Source organism: Sarcophilus harrisii, chromosome 3 (assembly GCF_902635505.1).
Source record: "Sarcophilus harrisii chromosome 3, mSarHar1.11, whole genome shotgun sequence".
NCBI classification, from domain to species: Eukaryota; Metazoa; Chordata; class Mammalia; order Dasyuromorphia; family Dasyuridae; genus Sarcophilus; species Sarcophilus harrisii.
In genome coordinates, this window is record NC_045428.1 from 244,444,557 (window position 1) to 244,469,608 (window position 25,052).

Here is a 25,052-nt window from a genome sequence, read left to right on the forward strand (position 1 = left end):
TTACAGAACAGTAATATTCCATAATATTCATATACCACAATTTATTCAGCCATTCTCCAACTGATGGACATCCATTCAGTTTCCAGTTTTAGCCACTACAAAAGGGCTGCCACAAACATTCGTGCACAAACAGGTCCCTTTCCTTCTTTATAATCTCTTTGGGATATAATCCCAGTAGTAACACTGCTGGATCAAAGGGTATGCACAGTTTGATAACTTTTTGAGCATAGTTCCAAACTACTTCCAAAATGGTTGGATTGTTCACAACTCCACCAACAATGCATCAATGTCCCAGATTTCCACATCCCTCCAACAATCATCATTATTTTTTCCTGTCATTTTAGCCAATCTGACAGGTGTGTAGTGGTATCTTAGAGTTGTCTTAATTTGCATTTCTCTGATTAATAATGACTTGGAGCATCTTTTCATATGACTAGAAATAGTTTCAATTTCTTCATCTGAGAATTGTCTGTTCATATCCTTTGACCATTTTCAATTGGAGAATGGCTTGATTTTTTATAAATTAGAGTTAATTCTCTATATATTTTGGAAATGGGGGCTTTAACTGAAGCAAGATTTTATGGGAAAACATATTAGTGAATAATGAGAGGGACAAGACGTATCAGGAATGAACAATGGATATTCTTTTTATGATCATCTTTTGAGTACTTTAACATATGATGACCAAAATTGTCTTTGTTTTTTGTCTTTGTATACTTTTGCTATACGCTTTTATATGAAGAGAATTAGGGGAGGGTCTTAAGTGTCCTAGATGAATTTTTTATGAATAATTTTTGGGGAAATATGGATATTAATCACAATGGATACAGTAGTATGGAGAAATTGTACTCTGCATAAATGGAGAGGAATATTCATGTGGAGGAAATGACTAAAGCATAAACTACTTTGGACTCTAGCACAACGATAAATTTATTCTGTGTGGTATGATGAGAACAAAATGGAATTTGGCATTTTACTACTTAAATTCAAATTTTGTTGTTTAAGTATTTTAATAAGGCTTAGCTTCCTCATTGTAAGATACATCTCTAAAGTCTTTTTCTCTTCTAAAACCAATGTTCTTTTCTGATTTTCATCTTCATTCAAATATAAGGTGAGCAAATTCACAAAAATGGAGAAACAAGACAATTAAATTAATCAGGCAGAATTTTTCTAAACATTACCCAAAAGTACTGAAAAATTTGAAAGATTGAAAAACAGAACACATATCCATAGATCTCTAGAGATGTAAAGGAACATAAAGGTCATCCAGTTCAACCTTTTAATCTTATATAAGGAAATTGAGGCCCAGAGAGGTCAAATGGGTTGCCAAAGTCATATAAGTTATAAGTGGGAAAGCTGAGATGTTGAATTCTGGTCTCCTGACTCTTTGAAGAAAACCTTAGACATTTCTTTCTGATTGTTCTAGCTGACTAAGAGAGAATTGTGATTAGTTGGGAAATGTAGTCAAGGCTTTATCTACTACTTGGAAAATCTATCTTCCCATGCCAGAATACTCCCATATTGCTATCGATACATTACTTGAATTCAGCAAAAGTGTAATAGAAAGCTCAGAGAATGAAGTCATCACCAGATTGGAGGCTTGGTGGCTGTAGGCTAATAATAAAATAACAACTAGAATTTATATAGCACTTTAAGATTTACAAAATACCTTTAACTCTATTTTCTCATTTGAGCACAAAAGTTGCTTCTTTTAAAACCTGTTGTATAGAGTACTGTTTCTTCAGTGTAAAAACTTGATAAATTTATTTTTAAACTATTTATTTATTTAATATTTTGCCTCAGTTACATTGAAAGCAAATAAAAAGAAGAATTCACATTTTTAAATTGTTGAGTTCTATATTCTCTCCCTTTATCCTCATCCACAATTAAGAAACCACTTGTGAAGTAATGTAAAACATTTCCATAAAAGTTGTGGAAAAAAACATAAAATCTCCTACTTTAATGGAAATAAAAACCCTCAAGAAAAATTAAATTAGGAGCAGCTAGGTGGCGCAGTGAATAGAGCATCAGTCCTAAAGTCAAGAGGACCTGAGTTCAAATGTGACCTCAGACACGTGTGACCCTGTGTGACCCTGTGCAAGTCACTTAACCCCAATTGTCTCAGAGAAAAAAGAAAGAAAGAAAGAAAAATTAAATTAAAAAGAGAGAGGCAAAGAAAATGCTTTAATCTATATTCAGAGACAAATTAGTTTCTTTGCTGGGAATGGATAGAATTAGTCATGCATGATTGTGCTACTAGGAATAGCAAAGTCATTTGTAGCTGGTAATCCCAAAACATTGCTATTATTTTGTATACAGTACATTTCACTTTGCTTGAATTCATGGAGAACTTTCCAAGCTTGTTTTTCCCTGAGAGCATTCTGCTCATCATTACCCATAGAATAATAATATTCTATCATAAACACACACCACAATTAATTGAGCCATTTCCCAATTAATGAGCAGCCTCTCAATTTCCATTTGTTTTTGACCTGAGAAGAGGATTACTATGAATATTTTTTGTATATATAGGTCATTCTCTTTTTCTTCCATGAATCTCTTTTGGTATTCATATCAAGTAATGGTGTTGTTAGGCCAAAGGATATGCATTAATTTGTAGCCCTTTGGGCACAAATCATATCTTCCGATCATTTATCAATTGGGGTATGGCTCTTTTTTTTTTTTTTTTTTTTTTTTAATAAATTTGACTCATTTCCTCCATGTTTGAAAAATAAGGCCTTATCAAAAAAAAAAAAAAAAAAAACTTGTTTTGAAATTTTTTTTACAATTACTATTGATAAATTAAGACAACTCTAAGGTACCACTACACACTTCTCAGGTTGGCTAAGATGACAGGAAAAGATAATGATAGATGATGGAAGAGATGTGGGAAAACTGGGGCACTAATATATTGTTGATAGAATTGTGAACTGATCCAACCATTCTGGAGAGCAATTTAGAACTATGCCCAAAGAGTTATCAAACTGTGAATACCCTTTGATCCAGCAGTTTCTACTGGGCCTGTATCCTAAAGAGGATAATAAAGGAAGGAAAGGGCCCCACATGTGCAACAATGTTTTGGCAGCCCTTTTTTGTAATGGCAAGAAACTGGAAACTGAGATGGAAACTCCATCAGTTGGAGAATGGCTGAATAAGTTGTGGTATATGAATGTTATGGAATATTATGGTTCTATAAGAAATGATCAGCAGGATGATTTTAGAGAGGCCTGGAGAGACTTACATGAACTGATGCTAAGTGAAGTGAGCAGAGCCAGGAGATCACTGTTCACGACAACAAGATTATATGATGATCAATTTTGATGGACACGGCTCTTTTCAACAATGAGATGATTGAGGCCAATTCCAATGATCTTGTGATAAAGAGAGCCATCTACACCCAGAGAGAGGACTGTAAGAACCGAGGGTGGATCACAACATAGCATTTTCACTCTTTTTGTTATTGTTTGCTTGTGTCTTATTTCTTTCTCATTTTTTTTCCTTTTCGATCTGATTTTTCTTGTGCAGCAAGATAATTGTATAAATATATATGCATATACTGTATATATTTTTATGCATTTAACATATGCACTTAACATATATTTTTAACATGTTTAACATATATTGGATTACTTGCCATCTAGGGCAAGGAAGGGAGAAACTTGGAACACAAGTTTTTGCAAGGGTCAATGCTGAAAAATTATCTTGCATATGTTTTGAAAATAAAAAGCTTTAATTAAAAAACCTAATTACTATTGCTAACTGTATTTTCCCCCATTTATTCTCTCTCTCCTTTCATCCTGTCCCTCCTCAAAATTGTTTTGGAACTGACCACTCTCTCCCCCAATATGTCCTCTCTTTATTACCCTCCCCCCATCCTATATACTATTCCCCTCCTATTTTTCTGCAGGGTAAGATAGATTTCTATACCCCTGTTGGGTATGTATGTTATTTTCTCTTTGAGCCAATTCTGATAAGTAAGGTTCACTCATTTACCCTCTCTTCTCCCTCTTCCCCTCTCCTGTAAAAACTTTTTCTTATCTTTTTTATGGCAGATAATTTATACCATTTCACTTCACCCTTACTCTTTCTTCTAGTACATTCCTATCCTTGAATTTCTTAATTTAAAAAAAGATGTTATCTCTTCATATTCAACTCACACCTGTGATCTCTATCCATATATACTCCTAACTGGCATGATAATGAGAAAGTTCTAACGAATTATAAGCATCATCCTTCTATGTAAGAATGTAAATAGATAAACCTCATTAAGTGCTTTATGATATCACTTTACTGATTACCTCCTTATGCTTCTGCAGAGTACCATATTTGAAAATCAAATTTTTCATTTAGTTCTGATCTTTTCATCACAAATGCTTGAAAATTGTCTATTTGATTGAATGACCACTTTTTCCTCTGAAGTATTATACTCAGTTTTGCTAGGTAGATGATTTTTGGTTTCAATCCTAACTCCATTGCTCTTCAGGATATCGTATTCCAAGTCCTCCAATCCTTTAATGTAGAAGATGCTAAATCTTGTGTTATCCTGACTGTAGTTCTTTTATTTGAATTGTTTCTTTTTGAATCCTTGCAGTATTTTCTCCTTGACCTGAAAGTTTCAGAATTTCTCTGTAATATTCCTGGGAGTTTTCATTTTGGGATTTCTTTTAGGAGGGGGTCAGTGGATTCTTTCAATTTCTATTTTATCTTTTGGTTCTGGAATATCAAGACAGTTTTCCTTGACCATTTCTTGAAAGATGATGATCATGACTTTCAAGTAAACCAATAATTTTTAAATTATCTCTCCTGGATCTTTTTTCCAAGTCAGTTGTTTTTCCAATGAGCTATTTCACATTTTTTTCTTTTCTTTTCTTTTATTCTTTATTTTTTTAAAATATTTTTTGGTTTTTCTTTATTACATCTCTATTTCTCATAAAGTCATTGGCTTCCAATTGCTCAATTCTATTTTTTAAGGAATTATTTTCCTCAGCAAGCTTTTTTATCTCCTTTTCCAACTGGCCAATTTTGCTTTTTAAGGCATTCTTCCCCTGATTAGTTTTTTTTCCCTTTTGCACTCCTGTCAATTCTTTCCCTAATTTTTCCTCTATCACTCTTACTTAATTTTCAAAGGCCCTTTTGAGCTCTTCCATGGCATGAGCCCAATTCTTGTTTTTCTTGGAGGCTTTGGATGTAGGAACTTTGGCTTTGTTATCATCAAGTGAGTATGTTTTGATGTTTCTTATCACCAGAATAATTTTCAATGGTCAGAAACCTTTTTGTTTTCTGCTCATTTTCCTAATCTATTACTCTGTTTTTAACTCTTTGGTAAAGCAGGGCTCTGTTTCCAGAGTGGAGGGTGCACTGTCACAAGCTCCAGGGATTTTGTGCAGCTGTTTTCAGAGATCCTTCTAGGACTCTGACCATAAACACTCTTCTCTGCTGGGGAGCTGTTGTATTTTAGCTGTAAGACCTAGAGTGCTGGCTGGGGCTGTGCTGGGGTTCACACCAGATTCCCACATCGTTACTACAGATCCTCTCCACTGACTTTCCCAGTGCTCCCTTGTGTTCCTGGCCTGAGAAATCCAGAAGCCTCCAGCACTGCTGCTGATTCTGAGGTCCTGCCTCACTGATGCTGGAATCTGGGCCAGAGCTGGGGCCAAGACTGGACCTGCAGTGGGATTGTGTGATGGGCTCCCACTCTGGTTCCACAGACCTTTTCTGCCGACTTTCTAGCTCCTCCTTGGTGTCTCTGGGCTGAGAGGTCTGGAAGCCACCGGTACTGCCACTGATTCAGAGGTCTGGCTGGGCTGGGCCTGGGTCTGAGTCAGGGCTGCACCTGTCCAGGCACTCCTACTCTGTTATCATAGACCTTTTCTGCTGAGCTTCTAAGTTGACTTTGGCTGGAAAATGTTCTACTATGTCTTTTTGGGTGTTCTGATGTTCTAAAATTTATTTAGAGTTATTGTTTAAAGGAATTTGGAGCAGTTTGGGGGAGAGGTTGGGCAAGTTCCTGCCTTTACTCTGCTGTCTTGGCTCTGCCTCTAAAAACTTGATAAATTTAAAGAATTGAAATATATAATCAAATTGCTTACTGTTTCAGGGAGGGGAAGAGGTGGGAGAGAGAGTTTAGAACTCAAAATTTTAGAAAAATGAATGTCAAAGTTTTTATATAAAATTGAGAAAAATATTATTTTAAGAAATAAATTGAAATATTATTATGCTCATTTTACAAAATAGAAAACTGTTTCTCAGCCTGGATTATTTGAATGAGATTTAAAAGCAATTAAGTTATCGAACTGTATAGAGTTCATATGTAATTATTTGTTTGTTGTTTCCTCCCTTTAGATTGAGAATTCTGCAAGACAGGAACTGTTTTTTGCCTTTCTTTCTATCTCCAGCACTTAGTACAGTGCCTGGTTTATAGTAGGTACTTAAAAATGTTTATTGACTATGTCATTCTAAAAATTAAGTCTAGCTAGTTTTGTAAAGATTCTTCTAATGGTTATTGATTGATTGTAGAGATTCCTTTAGCAACCCCTCCAGTATAATTGGAATAAGAATGAGTTTAGGAAACTTTCACTTAATTTACAGAGATTTTTATGGTCAATGTCTTGCCAATCACACCTTTGTAATTATTTATAAAACTGGTGCTATGCAATAGACAAGAAGATATGCATCCTCTATCCAATTTGGAAGAAATGGATTCTAACTCTGAATGCAACAGAAAGATGAATGCCTTGATATCTGAGCTTGTTAGAAAGAAACTTATAATGAGAGAGCCAAAAAGAGATCAGAAAACCCAATGATGCAATTTCTCAAAAAACCATTAAATTATTGAACCCTAATTTTACCTCCAAATCTTTTTATATATACTATTATATGTATGCTATTATACATACATTATATACTATTCATAGAGATGCATCTAAATGCCATTACTCTTTAATTTGTTCCATCAAAATATTTGAATTGTAAAATAGAGTAAAATAAGAGTATAATACTATATTATATTAACTATTATTATATTGTGAGGTCATGATATCACTTGGTTATGTGATTCATGAAACTGGAAGGACAACAAAAAGGGAAAAATGGGAAACATTCTCAAGGATGTGTAAAATGAACTTTTTTCATTATTAGGGATAGTAGAGCATCATCTATATTGGACTCCAATGAGATAGTCCTAGATATGCTTATAGAAGAGATAGAAATGACACTAAAGAAAATATGCATAGAAAATGCAGTGGGATTAGACCAGCTGTACAAAAAGGAAGTGGATCCATAATGGAGATTATACAATTGTGAGCGTATTGAAGGTTTGATATACAAGGAAGGTAGAAATTGGTAAATATAGAGAAGTAATACTGACAAAAGATGAGAGAATATCAATAATTATTGGTCCACATCTTTTCTGGACATCTTTGATTTTTGATGCATGATTGGTCCAATTCTTTTTCTAATAATAAAGTTGAGTAAATATTCCAATAATATAATAGACCTAAGAAACTAGAGTTTTCATAAGAATTAACCTATGCTTCCATTGAGGACAAGTTCAATGAGATTATTTGTAGGGAAAAGTCAGAATTTTACAAGTGAGTGCCCCCAATAGATCAAATCTTTACCATTAAAAAATGACTGAAATATATAAATAAAAGAGACCTCTGTACTTGTTGTTTGTTGATTATAGAAAAAAATACTGATTTGAGAGAGTAGAATTCTGCTTTTAAGGTCTCTCTTACAAAACACTAGCATTTCCATAGACATTATATAAGATTCCTTGAAAGATTTACTTTTAATACATAAAACTTTGTTTGACAACCCTCTGATTGTTAATATTAGGCCAGGAAGATAAGAGAAAAAAAAAACCATATGCTCACCAAAGGTGTTTGCCATGTCATGGGGGATATTCAGCACAAAGATCAAGTTGATGGAATGAAAAGGTCCTCCAGATGATTTTGTCTGTGCATGACAGAGTACTGTTTACATTGAGTTCTGAAACATCCTAGAACCTCTTAGAAGAAATCTGTAATAACCTTTTATACACTCAGAAAAATCCAAGTATATGAAGAGTGTCTGTCACCCATATTATTATTTCAATTTAATTTGTAAAAGGCATGCTCTCTCTCTTTCTTTCTCCTTCCTTTTCTCTCTCTGTCTCTGTCTCTCCCATCTTTATCTTTCTTTCTCTGTTTCTGTCATTCTGTCTCTGTCTGTTTCTTTCTCTCTCTTTCTCTCTGGTTGTGTGTCTCTCTTTTTCTGTAGCTTTCTTTCTGTCTCAGCCTCTGCTTATCTCTCTCTGTCTCTGTTTGTGTCTCTATCTTTGTGTCTATCTCTCTGTCTCTCTATTAGACACATAGAGTGATGGTAATGGAACTAGATGAGAATTTAGAAGAATTTAATCTAACCTCCTTTTTTTGAATTGATGAGGAAATTCAGAATTTCAAGAACCATCCCAGAGCACCTGGCTGGTGAGCAGCAGAACTTGATTCTTTCTACTCTACTCAGATTGATTCTCTCTACTCTGTCTTAGATAACAATTTGAGGAATCTAGAATACATCAGGAAGAGGAAAGGAATCAGGATTCCCTTCAGGGGAATAAATCTCTTTTAATTACCCAAAGCTTGCCTCAGAAACAAATCATCCTCATACTAAAATTTTGCCATTGTTGTTATAAGACTGCAAATCATAGAACACTACAATCTATGAAGAATTAAAAATAACTATTACAGGAGACAGTGAAGAAGTTTGTAGTAGGTGTGAGGACTGCAATATTAATGATAGCTAGCATTTCAAAAAAGGCATTATTATTATTATTATTATTATTAACACTATTATTGCACTTTGCACTTTAACATTGCACTTTAAGATTTTCAAAACATTTTACATTTGACCCTCACAATAACCCTGTGCTATAGTTGCTGTTATTATCCCTATTTCATAGATGAGGAAACTGAGGCTGAAACAAAGTTAAGCAGATTGCTTAGGGATATGCAACTAACAATATGTTTAAGGTCAGATTTGAACTCAATTCTTTCTGACTCTGGGTCCAGTGCTTTATTTACTGTACCATATCAATTAAAGAACAATAAAGAAGGAACTGTAGTAAAGAATGTCAACACAGAAATGTGTGTTAGAAAAAGAAATGGGCTGGTTACATGATAAGAGTGAGAATAACTAATGGACAGCCCATATGCTGTGAGGAGAAAGTAATCAAGGACATTGGATAGAGCCCCCTATAGTGAATTTATGTGAAGACATGGACCAGAGTCTCACAGAAGGTTTGGTCTAACTCATCAAGAGGCACAATAGAGAGCACAATAGAGAGAGAGAAAGCACTGGACCTGAAGTCAAAAAGAATTCAAATCCAATCTCAGACACTTCTTAGATGTTAGACTCTCAAGTCACTTAACCTCTATATATCTGTTTCCCAAGGCAAAGTATATGTGAAAAATGTAAAAGAGACTAATAATGTCATCTACCTCCCAGAGTTGCTGTGAGGATAAAAGAGGTAATATTTGTAAAGCACTTAGCACAATGTCCGCTTATTTCTTTTGTATAATTAAAATGTAACTGTCTCTGTAAAAGAAGAGATAGTTAGAGACATTAAATTCTTAATATTATTTTTCAGACAATTTAAATCATATTAATATGTAGCCTCATGATTAGAAGAAAGGACAAAACATTCAAAGTTGCAATTATTAGCATTGTTTGCCAAAAGATTATGTGTTTGTTCTTGAATTACAACTATGCTTCAGTATTCCCCAGATTATAGATGTTGTCTTTTGTAATTGAAGAGGACCAGAATGACACTGTGATATTAGTGTACATGTACAGTACATCTGGCTGTGGTTAATCAGACTGATATGAGTCCAGAAGGCTCTACAAGAGGTTTGGGTACTAAGAGACCATATAAATATTTGAGAAGGAAATGTCTCTAAATTTGCACATTTCACATTTCTTTTAGGCTACTGCAATTTTGCTTTGTCTATAGACTACAGCATCTTCTTTGATGTGAACATGCAATGCAAGATGGTATTATGCTAATGTCTCCCACATCTCACAATCAATATTCAGAGAGACTTTGAGAGTATTCTTGTGTCCCTTATTCTGACTTCCATGTGAGTGTTTGCCTTATGTGGGTTCTCTGTAACATAGTATTTTAGCCAAATATATATTTGACATTTGAACAAAATGGTCAGTCCACTGGAGTTGCACTCAGTGGAGTACAATTTGAATTTGTGGTGGTCTAGTTCTAGAAACAACCTCAGTGTCTGGTACCTTATTTTGCCAGGTGATCTTCAAAATCTTCCTAAGGCAATTCAAATGGAAATGATTCTGTTTTCTGGCTACTGAATGTTAGTTTCATAACAGCATGTTCACATGGGTATCATCAGCGTGATAATGGATGATGCTCTCATGCCTTCCCAGTCACCTACTTCAGTAAGGCTGTGTGCGTGTGCTCATGCTTTTGAGCATAATTTTTTCAGTAATGTTGTCAAACATCTTCTAAAAAATTTAAAGTGGTATCAAGGTCAGCCACCACACTGACAGTAAATTATTTAACTTTAAAAGGCCAAGACTAAAGTGGAGAGAGAATTGGTATCCAGCTTTTTGTTTGCAGGTGATTGTACATTCAATGTAGCCTTTAAGGCTAAAATGCAACAGAATGTGGATTGATTCTCTCCTACTTGGTTAATTTTGACTTGACAATTAATACCAAAAAAACAGAGGTTCTCATCAACCAGGACCACACCATCCATCCATGGAGCCATCAATTACAACAAATAGAGAAATGCTGAATGCTGTGGATAAGTTCACTGATCTTGGCAGTATACTCTCCAGGAATGTATATATAGATAATATTGATGCATACATTGTCAGAGCTAGCTCAAGGAGTCACAGAAAAAAAGAAAAAAAAAGATTTGGCTGAGTACCAAACTAAAGTTTTACAGAGCCATTGGGTTGACCTTAATGTTGTATGCCTGTGAAACCCAGACTGTAAGTAAAATGGGAATAATTATTACTTAAGGAAGGAAAGGACTTTCAATATGATTCAGTTCATTTCTAGAGTAGTCACCCCATACTTGTACTTGCAGGTCGGTCAGAGGCTGACTACCCATGCTCAAGGCATTTTGTGAGGCTGCTTTCCCCAAACCAAACTGTAGGATTTCCACTGGTTCATTTTATCTTCAACAATGAGTCAATAAACACAGTCAACTCAAAACAAATATATTTCCTGAAAAGAACAGTAAGTATTGCAGCTAAAAACACCCCTCCTAAAGTCTGGGAGTTACCTCTCATAACAGCACACATAGCATCAGTAGGGAGAATGTGTGCATATGAATTACATTATTAAAGAGCATACACATAAATCACTCAAGTGGTCAGACTCACAAACATACCTTCAGCACCTTAGGATCCTAATGTATTTTCTATTCTAATGCTATCTTCATACTAATCCTCTGGGTTTAGCATTTCTATTGGGAATATTGCTCAGTTAGGCTCTCTGGTCTAGCTCATTTCTGTAACTTAATTTGATTGCATAACTACATTTTCTGGGATTGATCTTTCCTGAGCACGAGCAAGTGCTATACTACAAGATGCCTTCATGGATGGGAACCTTTCCTCCTTCCCTCCCTTCCTCTCTCCCCCAGAAGCTTAAGGGGAAAGTGAACAATCATTTCCTTGCAAGAGCTGGAATCGTTTTTTCAAAGTTGGCTCTCTTCTCAACTGCCAGAGATTATTAACTTCTCAGAGCTTGCTGGTGCTTTCTAAAGCTACCAAGGGCATGGCTGATCTTTCAACTAACCAAAACCTAGCAACCCTGTAATTCCAACTAGATGACTGAGTAGTATAAACTCCTAAAAGAGTAGAGAATTATAAACATTTTTTTCCATACATTCTTTACACTGTCCCATCAAAGTCTGAAAGTATGAAAAATATCAACCCTATTCAATCCTATCCAAGATACACTCTTATTCAATCCTATCCAAGATCTGCTCCCAGTTTCCATATACTTTACAAGCCTTGAATAACCACTCAGAGTATGATTCACTCAATATTCATGTCCCTTATAAGCTGTTAATACAACCACTTAAAGTTTGAAAAGGGAAAAACTTTAACATCTCATTGTCTCTGATACCTCACCTGAACACCCTCCAATTTGATAGATTTGAGGAGATTAAGTTGATCAGACAGAGGTCCCCTAATTAACAATCCCCTACTATACCAGTACAGTATCTGAAAGATACCAGACATTCAGGAGGTAAATATTTTGCTTTTTTTTCTTTGAAAAAAATATAAATAAAACTCAGAATAAGTGGAATCTTTAAATCAATCTCATACAGGTGTTTTATGTTCATGATGTGATCTCTCTTCTACTGGATCCACATTTCTCCAGTGAAAATTTCCTAAATGCAGGGAAATGAATTCCAAGGAAGCCAGAACTGAATTGTGCCTTTTCAGGAAATTGACACTCTTTCCATTAGTTGGTTGGGGTGGAAGAATGTCTAGCAGTGTGTGTGTGTGTGTGTGTGTGTGTGTGTGTGTGTGTTTTGTTTGCTTCATGAACCAGCCATTCAGGTAACGCAGAGCTGTGAGTAACTTGTTCAGCTATTTGTGAAGCTGGCAGACGCGGACCTACTAACTGGCAGGAAGAGAAAGAGCTGCTTGTTTTAGGGGTATCAGAAAAAAGGCTGATGCAGGTGGGGGAATCTATCAGTAAAACGTTGTTGGAAGACCAACTTGCAGGTGCTGGACTCTGAAAATGGATGTGTACTTCCTGGATCTTGCTGAAGCTCAAGAGGAAGGACTGCCAATACAAAAACAGAACCGCACTGTTGCCTTAAGAGTGAATAAAAAAGATGTTTCAGTGCCGGAGTCGAATCTGGATGGTTTGCCACAGAGGACAAAAGTCTCCTATAAAATTTGGTTTAAATAGTCCTATCTCACTTGTGCTCTTGGTGACCAGATTCAATTGTGCTGGTGTCCCCTAGGCAGTATGATATCATAGCTTCAGAAGAAGGCTTTATGTAGAGGTCACATTAGTTTGTCCTGTGGATGTAGTCATTTTTTGTGTCACAGACAATGTTTTACTGTGGAGATATGGGCCAGATGGCTCAGATACTTGCAGTCCTGAGCTAAACAGTGTCTTTATTGTTGATGAAAAAACAGAATCTATTGTCTGTTGCTCATGAAACTCTAGTGCCCACCACTGTTGAGAGATTAAGTATTTAATAAATTGTTATGGCTCAGTAAAAGAATATGTAAAACAACAACTCAAAAGGATGTAGGCCTCCAAAGATAAATCTCATGTGCTCTTAAAATTTTTTTCTTTCCACGCTGTTTCTTTTCTTTCCTTCCCCCTTCAACCATTTAACTATGGCCATTCAGCTTTACAGTAGTAAAAACACAGGGTTTTCTTTTTTTTTTCTTTCCCACAGCAATCCATATGCTAATATGATGTGTAATCCTTGTTCTAAGAAGGAAAAAATAAATTAGACATGCATTCTTCCCCCACCAACTTTTCTCACTCCTATAAGTCTTTTCATCCCACACCCTAGACAGAGAACATAGTCTTATATGAAGAGTAACTGAAACATAGCTTCAGATTTATATCTTGTCTGTAAAAGACTGTCCCTGTTCTGTCTTCCTCTGTTAGCCCAGCACCTCAATTTATATGTTGAGATGAAATTTTGTTGTATGGTTATCTATTTGATCATTGATGATGATGATGATGCTAGTGATGATGATACAATAAAATGGAAAGGAAAAGGGAAACTTTTTGTTCCTTGAAAAATATTTTTTGCTTTAAATAGGTATTTCCTTGGACATTTACTATAAGCTCACTTTTTTGTAGAACTTTTCTTCTTCTTTTCCTTCTTAGGAACTACACTTTTCCTTTTTAACTTCATCCCAGCTGTGGCTTCTTCTATTACAATGTTAGAAGTATTGCTTTCCCATTTTAATTGCAGCCAAAGCCAACCTTGACTGGCAAGGAGAAAGCCACTGACAGGTTTGGGCTCTGTCCAGACCTTCTCAGAGTTTCTGTCAGCCAACTGTTTGACAGTATATGCAAATAAATGCAAATTCAGGGACACTGGACGAACACCTGCAGAAAGTGACCATCCCCACTCAGGGTCTACCTCCCATGTAACTGGGGTTTTGAAATGCTGCTCGGTCTCTTTCTGTCAGTTTATTATGCATTTGTCAGCAGAATGTTGGGTTGATAAAAAACTGTACTCTTTGTCCTGACAAGCTGCAAAGCTCCATGTGGGACTGCAAATGCCAGGAATAGTAAGATGGCTCCTAGCCAGCCCTTGTGAATCTTACTCTCTGTCTTTAGGGCCTTAGTTGCAATATCTAAACTGTTATGGGATTGCCCTGTCGAGGAAGGCTTTTTATTTCCTGGGGTGAAAAGACATAATATTATTGGGGTGGCAACAGGAAAAGGCTTGCTCCAACTAGCAGCTGGAATTTGGAAACTTTGAGGAATACTGTTTTTTTTTTTTTTTTTTTTTTTACACTTTAAAAAAAAATCTGTCCAATCTGCCAGGAAATTGGAAAATTGGAGAGGGGCTGTCATATCAAGTGGGAATAGACTCAGCAGTCATATACATACCTATTGAGGCTCTGGACCACAGGATGGCTGCCAGGTGGCTTTTGGAGTATTTTATGATCAAGGCTTTCGTGACTCCCATCTGCTCTGTACTGTCCTCAGCTGCAGAGCACTCGACTTTTCAAGAGATTCAAGAGGAATAGCCACCAGTTATTTGACTATTATTAGAAAGCTGTGTGTAGGTATTTAATTTGCCTTGTTGATTATTGAATTTTGAATTAAATTATTCAATATTGAATTTCCTTAAGAGAGATGTAGTTATAGGAATTGCTCCCTTGTCTCAGAATTGATGGAAAACATTATAAGTGAATTGCCAGCCTAAGTGATCACCCAAGAAGGTACACATTATTCAGGGGAGATAAGGGAGGAGAGATATATAACAGTTCTACTTAACTGTGATAATTAAACATTTTACCTCAGTAAGTGGGAAAATAATTTGCCATAGCTTTTTTTCATTTGGGCTTTAGTACAATACTACTACTAATTGACCTTTATAATAATGCTTTACAGAAAGCACTATACATAACTATGTTTCATTTGATTCCTTAAAAACTTAGTTTTTTAAATCTATTCATTCATCCATTCATTTATATTTGTTTGTTTACTTAATTTGACTCTTACAACAATTTTACAAAACAAGCAATGCTAATATTACTAATGCCATTTTACAGATAAGGAAACAATGAAAGAAAGAGTGATTTTCTAATATGAAAGGCCAAAGGTGGGATTCAAACTTAACTTAATGGGTCTTTGTGACTTCAAGTATAGGACATCATTCACTATCCCATAAAATGACCATTTAAAAAAATCTTTTTTCTTTCTTTCCTTCTTTCTTTTCTTTTCTTCTTTCCTTCTTTTTTACAGTTAGAGTTAAGTAACTTGTCCAGGCTCACACAGTAAATTTTAAGGCTGAACTTGAATTCAGGTCCTCCCCACTCCAGGAATCCACCGCACCATCTAATTGCCCCCAGGACCTTAGTTTTTTAAAGCTTGACTTGGTGCTTTAAAAAATATTGGTGATGGTTGTATTGCTGAGGAAGGGCTATCTAGGAGTCATCTCACTATTTCTGGCATTTGTAATCCCATTACTAAATTTAAAACTGCTTTGAATCTTCTAATTTAGAATATTCCCTAGCACCCAGAGTTTAAATGACTTTACAAGGGTCATACAGCAAGTACACCTTTGTTAGGGATGGGACTTGAATAGGGGTCTCTTTGACCAGGAGTCTAGCTCTCAATCTATCATACCTTGTTGTCTACCCACAGCAAGTTGTTCAGTTAGTTTAAAAAGACCACGGTCTCCCATTTTATCCAGGACCATCTCCAGTTGCCTTGATCTCTATATGTATATCCAGATGACTCTGGAGGGGAAAGTGAGGCAGAAGATTTTGCACAGCCTTCCCTCACTTAAATCCAATTCACTTGCATGAATCACCTCTTCGAAAATGAAGGAGAAACAATCACCACCACAACAAGAATGTCCAATTCTTCATAAACCCATTTGGGGTGTTCTTGACGAAGATACTGGAGCAGTTTGCCATTTCCTTCTCTGATTGTTTTATAGATGAGGAAATAAAATTAAGTGACTTGCCAAGGTTACACACTAGAAAGTGAGGCTGGATTTGAACTCAGGCCCAGTGCTCCATCTATTGTATCATCTAGCTACCCTGTTACTATGTATATTTATAGATATTGAAGGCTAAAAATGCAGACACCCAGATCTGGTGACATCTGGTAGTTCAAATGCTGCTATATATAATAAGGCAAAAACTTTACTTTGTCTCTTGCATTTCTTGATGGGAACCATGCTCCCAAATTTAGACACATTTTTTTTTTTTTTATAAAAATGATCAAAGGTGACACTTTAAATGACAACTGCTACCTGTAGACAAAGTATACACCCAAACTGCTGACCTGACATGGTCAGAGTGGAAGCCAGTAACACTTACAAAAAGAGATGGGTATACTTGTTGAGGAATCAGGTTAAAAGCACTCAAAAAATTTGGTCATTTACTCTTTTCAGTTCTCCAGAATTCTTTGTATTTTGCAAAAGCTATTTCTTCTGAAGGAGATGGAAAATCCAAGTAAATAGCTTTCAATAAATTCAATATCCCATGATACCATACATATCCTGAGGCTTCATGTACATAAACATTGCATACAAGGCTCAGGACATCACAGAACATTCTCACATATAACCAATGGCAGGAAAAAAATCCGAATATTCATTTCATTTATTAGCTGATAAAAGGTGGGCAGCAATCTACTGCTTATCAATCTAGCAATGGTACCTGGACACCTGACCTATCACTTCCAATGATAAATACCTAGTTTGCTTTCCAAATATCAATTTACACAGACTATTTCTATGAAAGCAGGATAAAAAGGGCATGTCTATTTATTAAATATTTACTGGGCATGCAGCACAGTACTGTTATTACCACCTCCATTTTGTGCATGGATAACCAGAAATACAAAATGGTAAAATTGCAAAAATGTTCAGGTTGGAATCAAAAGTTAGTGGCCAAGCTGCTAACAGAACCTGGGAGCCCAATCCCCAGCCTTGGGATCCATCCACATGACTCCTTCTAATTACATCATGGGATAGACTCTGATGAAGAGAACTCTTTGAAGACTCAAATATCTGAAATGAATCAAGTGTGGGATCTGCGGTAGTGAATGAGAAGAGTAGTATGAATGAAAAGTTTAGGAGGCTTTTGAAATAAAAAGGGTGTGGGGAGAATCTTGACTGAAATCAAGTTTCATTCCCTTTGAATATCCATGAGACTGATATTGTTTGTGGTTGTCATAACATCACTCAAGAACGAAAGCTGGAATTTCAATGACTGTGATCCAGGTTATGATTTTTTCCAATCCCAGTATGGGGCAGGGAGGGGTTTACACTTTGCCTCAAAGCTCAGAGTCAGTGATGTTGGGCCCTCCAGAACCAAGTTAAGTTCTACTGGCGACAGTTTTTTGGTTTTACTTATTGTAATGAAGACTTGAAAATTCTTTCTGTAAGTCATAATGACATCTGTTTAAATGAGCCCACTGTTTGCCTTTTTTTTTTTTTTTTTTTTAAAGCAGACTGAACAAGAGAAAAGAGAGAAGGAAAGAAAATGTTAAATCACTCCCTCTTTCTCTTTCTCTCTTTCTCTTTCAAATAAACTTTAGAACCTAAGGTAGTTGTATTTAAGCAGCTTTAACGTCCTTTCACTACTTCTTGCAGGGTTGTGGCCACTCAGGCAGCAGTAACTTTGAAAAAATGACCCGTCTACACCCAAACAATAACGGAATCCCCCTTTTTATGTTGGCAACGCCCACTGCTTTCTGTTCATTTCAAGACTCCCCACGTAGATGCAACTGTTTGACCAGCCTTCCTCTGAACAACTTAATTAAGCAAAAGAAAAAGTGTCAGTTTCTGCCAACCTCACAAAAACAGAGCTGTGGGGGTAAAAAAGGTTGGCTGCATTAACCCACATTCCTGAGCTGGTTGACTAAAGCAAGGCTTTTGCTTTAGAGTCATGCCAGGAGGAATCTTACACTACATTGCCATTCAAATTTATCAAGACATATTGTTGGTACATCATAGTGAACACAACTAAAACTGAAATAACTTTTGGGGTCTAAAGCACTGAGGATGCGTCTTAGCCTGAAGTAAAAAAAATAATATTTAAAAACTTCAACTAACCATCTTGTTATTATAAGATGGATATCCATAAACTATTTACTTTTAGCTCTGCTAGAGACAAAACAGATTTTTTTTCCAATTATATTAAAACAGTAAGGTTTTGGGGGGTCTTTGTTTTGAATCTTAGCCTGCCATCTTATATTTTTCCCTTTCTTATAAAATCTCATAACATATGTAAAGTAACCATATGCTATGAACACAAATTGTACCATCAAGTCTAGACATAGATATTCATTTTTCTCAGGGGAAGGAAAATACCCTCATCTTAAATTGTTCCCTTGGGAATGGAAAAGCATAGGCCCTAGGAATTGTGTCTGACCAAAAGAAATGGTTTCAATGCATCTTTTCTTTCTCCTTCTGTTTGTGCAAATAGAGCCGGTGCACCACTCCTCAACTTTCTGCCCATTTTCCTCTCCTTTTATATTATCCTCACTTCTGGATAATCAAAGGGAGAAGCAGGTACAAAGATGTTTTTTGGGTTTGAATCAATTCATCTTAAAGAAATCATGAAATCATGATGTTTTTCATCTCCAAGCATCTACTTTTGTGACAACAAGGAAGAATGGAAAAAAAGGAAGGAAAAAGGAAAGGAAGGGTAGGCTTTGGTTTTCAGATAGCCTCTAAATTTTCTTACATTCTGTGACACAAACCACTTAGCCAGCTTTAGAGTACATGAATATTGAGTGAAAAAATGGACTAGTTTCTCCAATAGAAGCATAAAATGTTAGTACTATCAATTAAAATTCTAGCTCCTCTCTTCCCCAAGCCAAATAAAAATCCAAAAGGGTTCCTTTATGCTAGATTAATTGATTAACAGCTCTCCGGTGAAAAAAAGCCTCCCCCCGACTTTCGCAGAGCCTCTCTGTAGTTTAGAAGACTGCTTGCCTGGAGCAGCATTTGAATTTGTACCTACTGAAAATGTATTCTCAGTAATAGCAGGGTAATGTCTGTGGATATGGTTGCTTATTTAAAGATGAAACCACATCTGAAGAATATATACATATTTAAGTAGAAAGCAAGAGATCTGGCCATTGCTCAGCTACCTGAGACACAATGTCATTATTATGTCAAATATAGGAAAAAATCCTGGTGTAGCTTGTGAGATTTTGAAATAGATAAAACAGATTGATCATATTTTAGGGGAAGGTAGTTCATAAGGGTTTTCAAAAAACTAAATTTAAAGGGTTAAATGCCAGTGATTAAATCACAGTACTATGATTGTTAGTACAATCTTGGTTTGAAAGCATTGTAAGGATGAGCTGTTAGGTGTGACTTATTGCATGTTTAGTCAAAAATGGTTAATCTCTAGGCAAAGACTGTGCTATGTCCTATCTTTTTTTTTTTTTTTAAATTGGTTACATGACCATGAGCAAAATACAATCTCTGTGCCTCAGGTTTCTCATCTGTAAACTGAGGAAATTTCACTATGTGGTTTCTAATTTTATTTTCAGCCCTGATTTTCTATGACTTATTGTTTAAATGTGAAAAATGGTCCTGACAGAAATTCATTGTCCATTTTGTTGTTTGTTGTTGTTTATGGAGAGGATGCTTTCCATTCACCAATAACAAAATTTTGGAAGGAAAGTAGAGTAATGAAATTTCTTTTGAGGATTATGTCTATATAACTTTTGAGGCAATAAATTAGATAACTGTATTTTTTAAAGGTGGCTTTTAAGCTATCCAAATATTTCTGGGGAAAATATTTCTCTGAATTATTTAGATTATCATGGTCAGATTGATTCCTACAGGGGCATGTCTTGCCTTCTCAAACCTGTTTTCATTTAAGGAAGTCAGGCACTTTAAGGCCCCTGCCTCAACTTCCAGATCCTAAAGAGTTCTTGGGTAAAAGCAGTCAGAGATATGGATTAATAGATTATTAGAAATAGAAAGGAATTAGAGATCAGTTAGGCCAACACCATCATTTTTTTTAATCTGAGAAAGTTGAAATCTAAGTCAATTAAATTTTTTGTGCTAGATCATATGCTTGGTAGCAAGAGTGCCAGGACCAGTACTTACAGCTTTTGATTTTGGTCCAAGGATCTTTCTCCCATACCAGAAAAAATTGTCACTATCATGTAGCAGGATGCAAAAATAAAACCTATGAAATACTTTTAGCAATATTTAATCTTTTCTTGCAAATAACCCCACCGTGTATATTTAAGGCTGCATCACTACTTCCTTTCTCCAAACTATCCAGGTTGATTTAACATTTCCCCTTAGTGTTAATAAATAGCTTTCTGATGATCACTCAAACCTGTCATTGTAAATGAATTTTATTGTTCACAAGCATTGGTCTGATCTTTAGGGACTGAAAATGTAGGTAACCAATTAATACCATACAAGAAGAAAAAGAAGGGGCTAAAATAATTTTTTAAAAATATGTTTAATATTGAACAACTTTTTTGTATTCTGCTGGCTTAAGTTTCTTCCCTTTATCTGATAGAGAAGAAATTAGTCCATTGGGGATGGGGGGTGGTGGTGGAGAGAGCAGTGTGCTTCTTAACAAGACTGAGTTTGATAGGTGGCTCTTGTTGTATGAAATTTATGGCCTGGTACTTCCTCAGAGAGACTTCCCACGTTGAATTGTTGAACATTTCTGACCTTAATGCCCAAAACAAGAGGAGTGGGGGAAGGGAGGGAGGGGAGGGAAGAGAAGAAGGACTTAGGAAGAGGGAGAGAGACAGAGACAGAGACAGAGAGAGGCAAAACTTACCCAGATGTCTGGTAACTGTGGAAGGTGCAAAAATCCAGAAAAACAACCTGCAATCCTATCCCATTGGAAGGGCCTGATTAACAGAGGTCAGGGGGAGGCCTGAGCCCAGTGTGGGAGCCTCACTGGTTTTGGTGCAGTTTGTTTTTTGATTAGTACAGTTCATGACCGGGCCATCCCACCTGAATAACAATCAGTCTGATTCACAGCAGGCTTGAAGAGGGCAGGGGCGCCTATGGTGCCACACATATTGATCCAGGCCTGGGGAAGTTTAGAACCTGTCCGAACCCAGATTGTTTCAGTTGAGTGTTATTTGGCAAAGCATCAGATATACTCTCAGACACAGGACTTTGATGATGTTTGGACCTCTGTATTTAGAGAAGACTCAAGCTGGCAATCAACTGCCTCCCAAAACAGGATTTTTTTTTGAACCTGAAATTCTGCTGTCCACAGAGATGAATTTTGTTGTTGATTTTAGCAAGTTTGCAGAATAGGTATCTAAATTGGTTTTGCCCAGCTTTTCAGTCCCTTGTTGGTTAAAGAAAGTTGCTATTGGAGCCTATCCTTCATTCAGACCATAATGACCTGCCTCTTCTATATTCTAGAATCTCAATAAAATCAGGAAACACTGGAGATGGAAATGAACTTAAGGAGCATGAAATTATTATTATCAAACCCAATGATTTCATTTTTATATGAGGAAACTGAGGTCTAAAGAGAAGTGCAATGACTTCCCCAATGTTGCCACAAGAGCCGGAGTAAAACTAAACAATATTTATGGGATTTTCTTTGCCAGGGAGTCTAAACTGTTTTTATGTCACAGACCCCTTTGGCAGTTTATTTCCCTATGGATCTCTGCTCAGAATAATGTCTTAAAATTAATAAAAATAAAATATGTAGAATTACAAACAAAATCAATTATATTAAAATGTCAAATTATTTAAATTTTTAAAATAAAAATTACAAATATTTACATATTTCAAAATGTTAAAAGAAAAAAAAACAAGCCTTCAAACAAGGTCTCTCATGCTATGTGTAAGGCATATAAGTATGATATTTACAAAGACATAATCAGATCCTACAGATCTCATAATTTATGGGAGATTGTGCAGCAGGTCAGATTAACGTGCAAATAACTGTGATAAAGGGTAGAATGCATTTAATATCAGCCTGATACAACCTGGTTGGCTAAGTGCTATGAGGAATTTACAAGTCTATTTAAGATAATATAGGTATCTATCATATACATAAATACACATACATATTTATACACATATACATATATATGTTATGTAAACTCTGTGTGTACACACACACATATAAGTGTGTATATGTATGTGTGTGTGTGTGTGTGTGTGTGTAGAGTGTATGGAACTGGGACTGTGCTCTATATAAACTGGGCTGAGCTGTGAACTTAATCCCTTTTTCCTCCTCAGGGACTGAGGTATAGATGGGAGGGGGATAATTCTTCCCATATGTTGGGGAAGTAAGTTTGCATATTTATGATAATGCTATTTGAAATAAATATTTCCATGCCTTTACACAAAAACCAAAATTTATATAGTTTTGCCAATCATTTCTATGTCATCTATTTTTTTTGTCCTTTATATATCTTTGTCAATGCCCTTGTCAATATCTTTAGGATATCTTTGCTTAGTCAGATCCATTATTCAGACAACCCATAAGCATTTATTAAGCACCAACTACATGCCAGGCACTGTGATGTGTGCTGGGGATATAAAAAGAGACAAAAGACAATCTCTGCACTTGAAGAACTCACAATCAAATGGAGGAGACAATAAGCAAGCAAATACGTATACAGAAAGGATAATGGGAGATAATTAGTAGAGAGAAGGCACTAGGAATAAGAAATGCTGGGAAAGGTTGTAGAGGGTTCACCACTCTTCTTTAAACTACTCTCCCCCAACCCATTCCAATGCTTCTTGATGTTTTATGTAGTTTCATTCATAATCTTTGACCATCATTCTCTTTAAGATTTTGCAAACGAATTTTTATTTTTAAAAAAGTTCTGTCCTTGGCTAGCCTTCCTTTGCATTTATCAAAGAAGTCAAGTGTTTTCTGAATAAGGCAGTTTTTAGTCTCTTTCTGCTCTCCTTGTTTTATGGCAATCGATTTACATTGATTGCATTTCCTAAAGAAAATGTTCAAATTGATGTCAGTGTCTTTTCTTCATCTATTTTCCATTTTGAAGGCATCGCTAATTTAAATGGGTCAGTAACTCACTTTAATCAAAAAGCTATTCTCAACATGCTAAAATATAAACAATCAAATTTTTTGTGATTCTATTTGATGCTTATCATGTACAGTGTAGGATTTCTCAACCTTCTCATCCTTTATCATAGATGCTGGCACATAACTTGCAATTATTTTTTTGTGTGATTTTTTTCCCCAAAATACTTATCATGAACCCTTCTTTGCAAAGCCAACTTTTACTTTATTTATTTATTTTTTTTACAAAACCAACTTTGTTTCTATTTGAAGCCATCCTTCCATTTAAACTTTAAACTTTACTCAGTTTTCTGGTTTCACTTACAGTGAGAATGTTACATTGTGATTAAGTTCCTCTAATATTTTGTCTAAAACTATTGGACAAAAGTTTCACTTTTAAATCCTGAAAGCTAAATTAATGTTTATAAATGGCCTAAAATGTGATATTATTTATTATTTTCTCATTTTTTTGTCCCATTGTCATTTTTATTACAAAAGCAAAGAGGGGTTATAAAGACCTGGGGATCATTTTGTATTTTTTTTTGTGGGGTGTCATGGCCAAACAATTCATCATCAAGTGTCCAGTCTACTGATGATAAATCTTTCTATGTTCATCTGATTGGTCCTCAGAAAACAAACACGGTTTGTTGCTTGGATTATATTTGAAGACTTTTCAATATAGGAGATTATTTCAGAGAGTATTTTGTAACTTCCTAGAGCTCACTTTTAAATTTGTGCAATGATGAGATATTGGAGTAAGATTTTGTGAAAGATTTTGACTTCCATTTCTGCTTAATTCTTAAATATATTATTAAAATAATGGCCAGTTTGAAGATTAGATTAGATGAAAGGGGATAAAGGCCTTTGCAGCTCTAAACCTGATCTTATGAATATCCAGAGAAGGAATACATAATGACAAAGAGCCAGCAAAACCAACTATATCCAGAATAGTCAATGTCAAGCTTAATTCATTGCCTTTTTTTTTTTTTTTTTTTGACAAGGTAACTAGGGTAATAGATTATAGGAATGTTGTATATATAGTATATTTTTATTTCAGTAGAGCATTTGACAAATCACTTGTGCTATCTATGTAAATATTTGGCCTATATAACAGTTGAGTAAAATAGATTCAAAATTGAATGAATGGCCAGACCCACAAATTGTTACATTATTGTAACATAATTGTAAACATTAATTGTTTAATATTAGCCTAGAGAGAAGTCTCTAGTAGAATGCTTGGAGATCTATCCTTGGATCTATTCAACTTTTTTTATCAGTGATTTAGAAGAAGGCAAGGTATACCAGGATGAAAGATAGAGGGAATGTAATAGATTCAATTTAATCTGTATTTTAGCAAAGCATTTGAATAAAGCTTATCTTACTATTCTTGGAGAAAAAAAATGGAGTGATGTAGAATGGATGATAGAAGGTGGATTTGGAATGGCTGACCCCAAAAATAGTCATTAATGATTCGATGTCAACTTAGAATGAGATCTCTAGTAGACTGCTAGTCATTTGTTTTTGCCCTGTACTGTTTCACATTTTTATGAATATCTTAAATAATGGAGGAGATTGCATGCTTATCAAACTTGTAGATCAAAACAATCAAGGTTAATGAGCACATTGACTAACAATCAGGATTTAAAATGTGTTCAATAGACTAGTGTACTTTGCTGAATCTAATAAAATAAATTTATTAGGTGTAAATTCAAGTCATGCATTTGGATTGCAAATTTGAATTTCTCTTCAAATTTATAGAAACTTAATGAGTGTGCTTTTGAAACTCCCAAAATACAATCTTAGTCTGC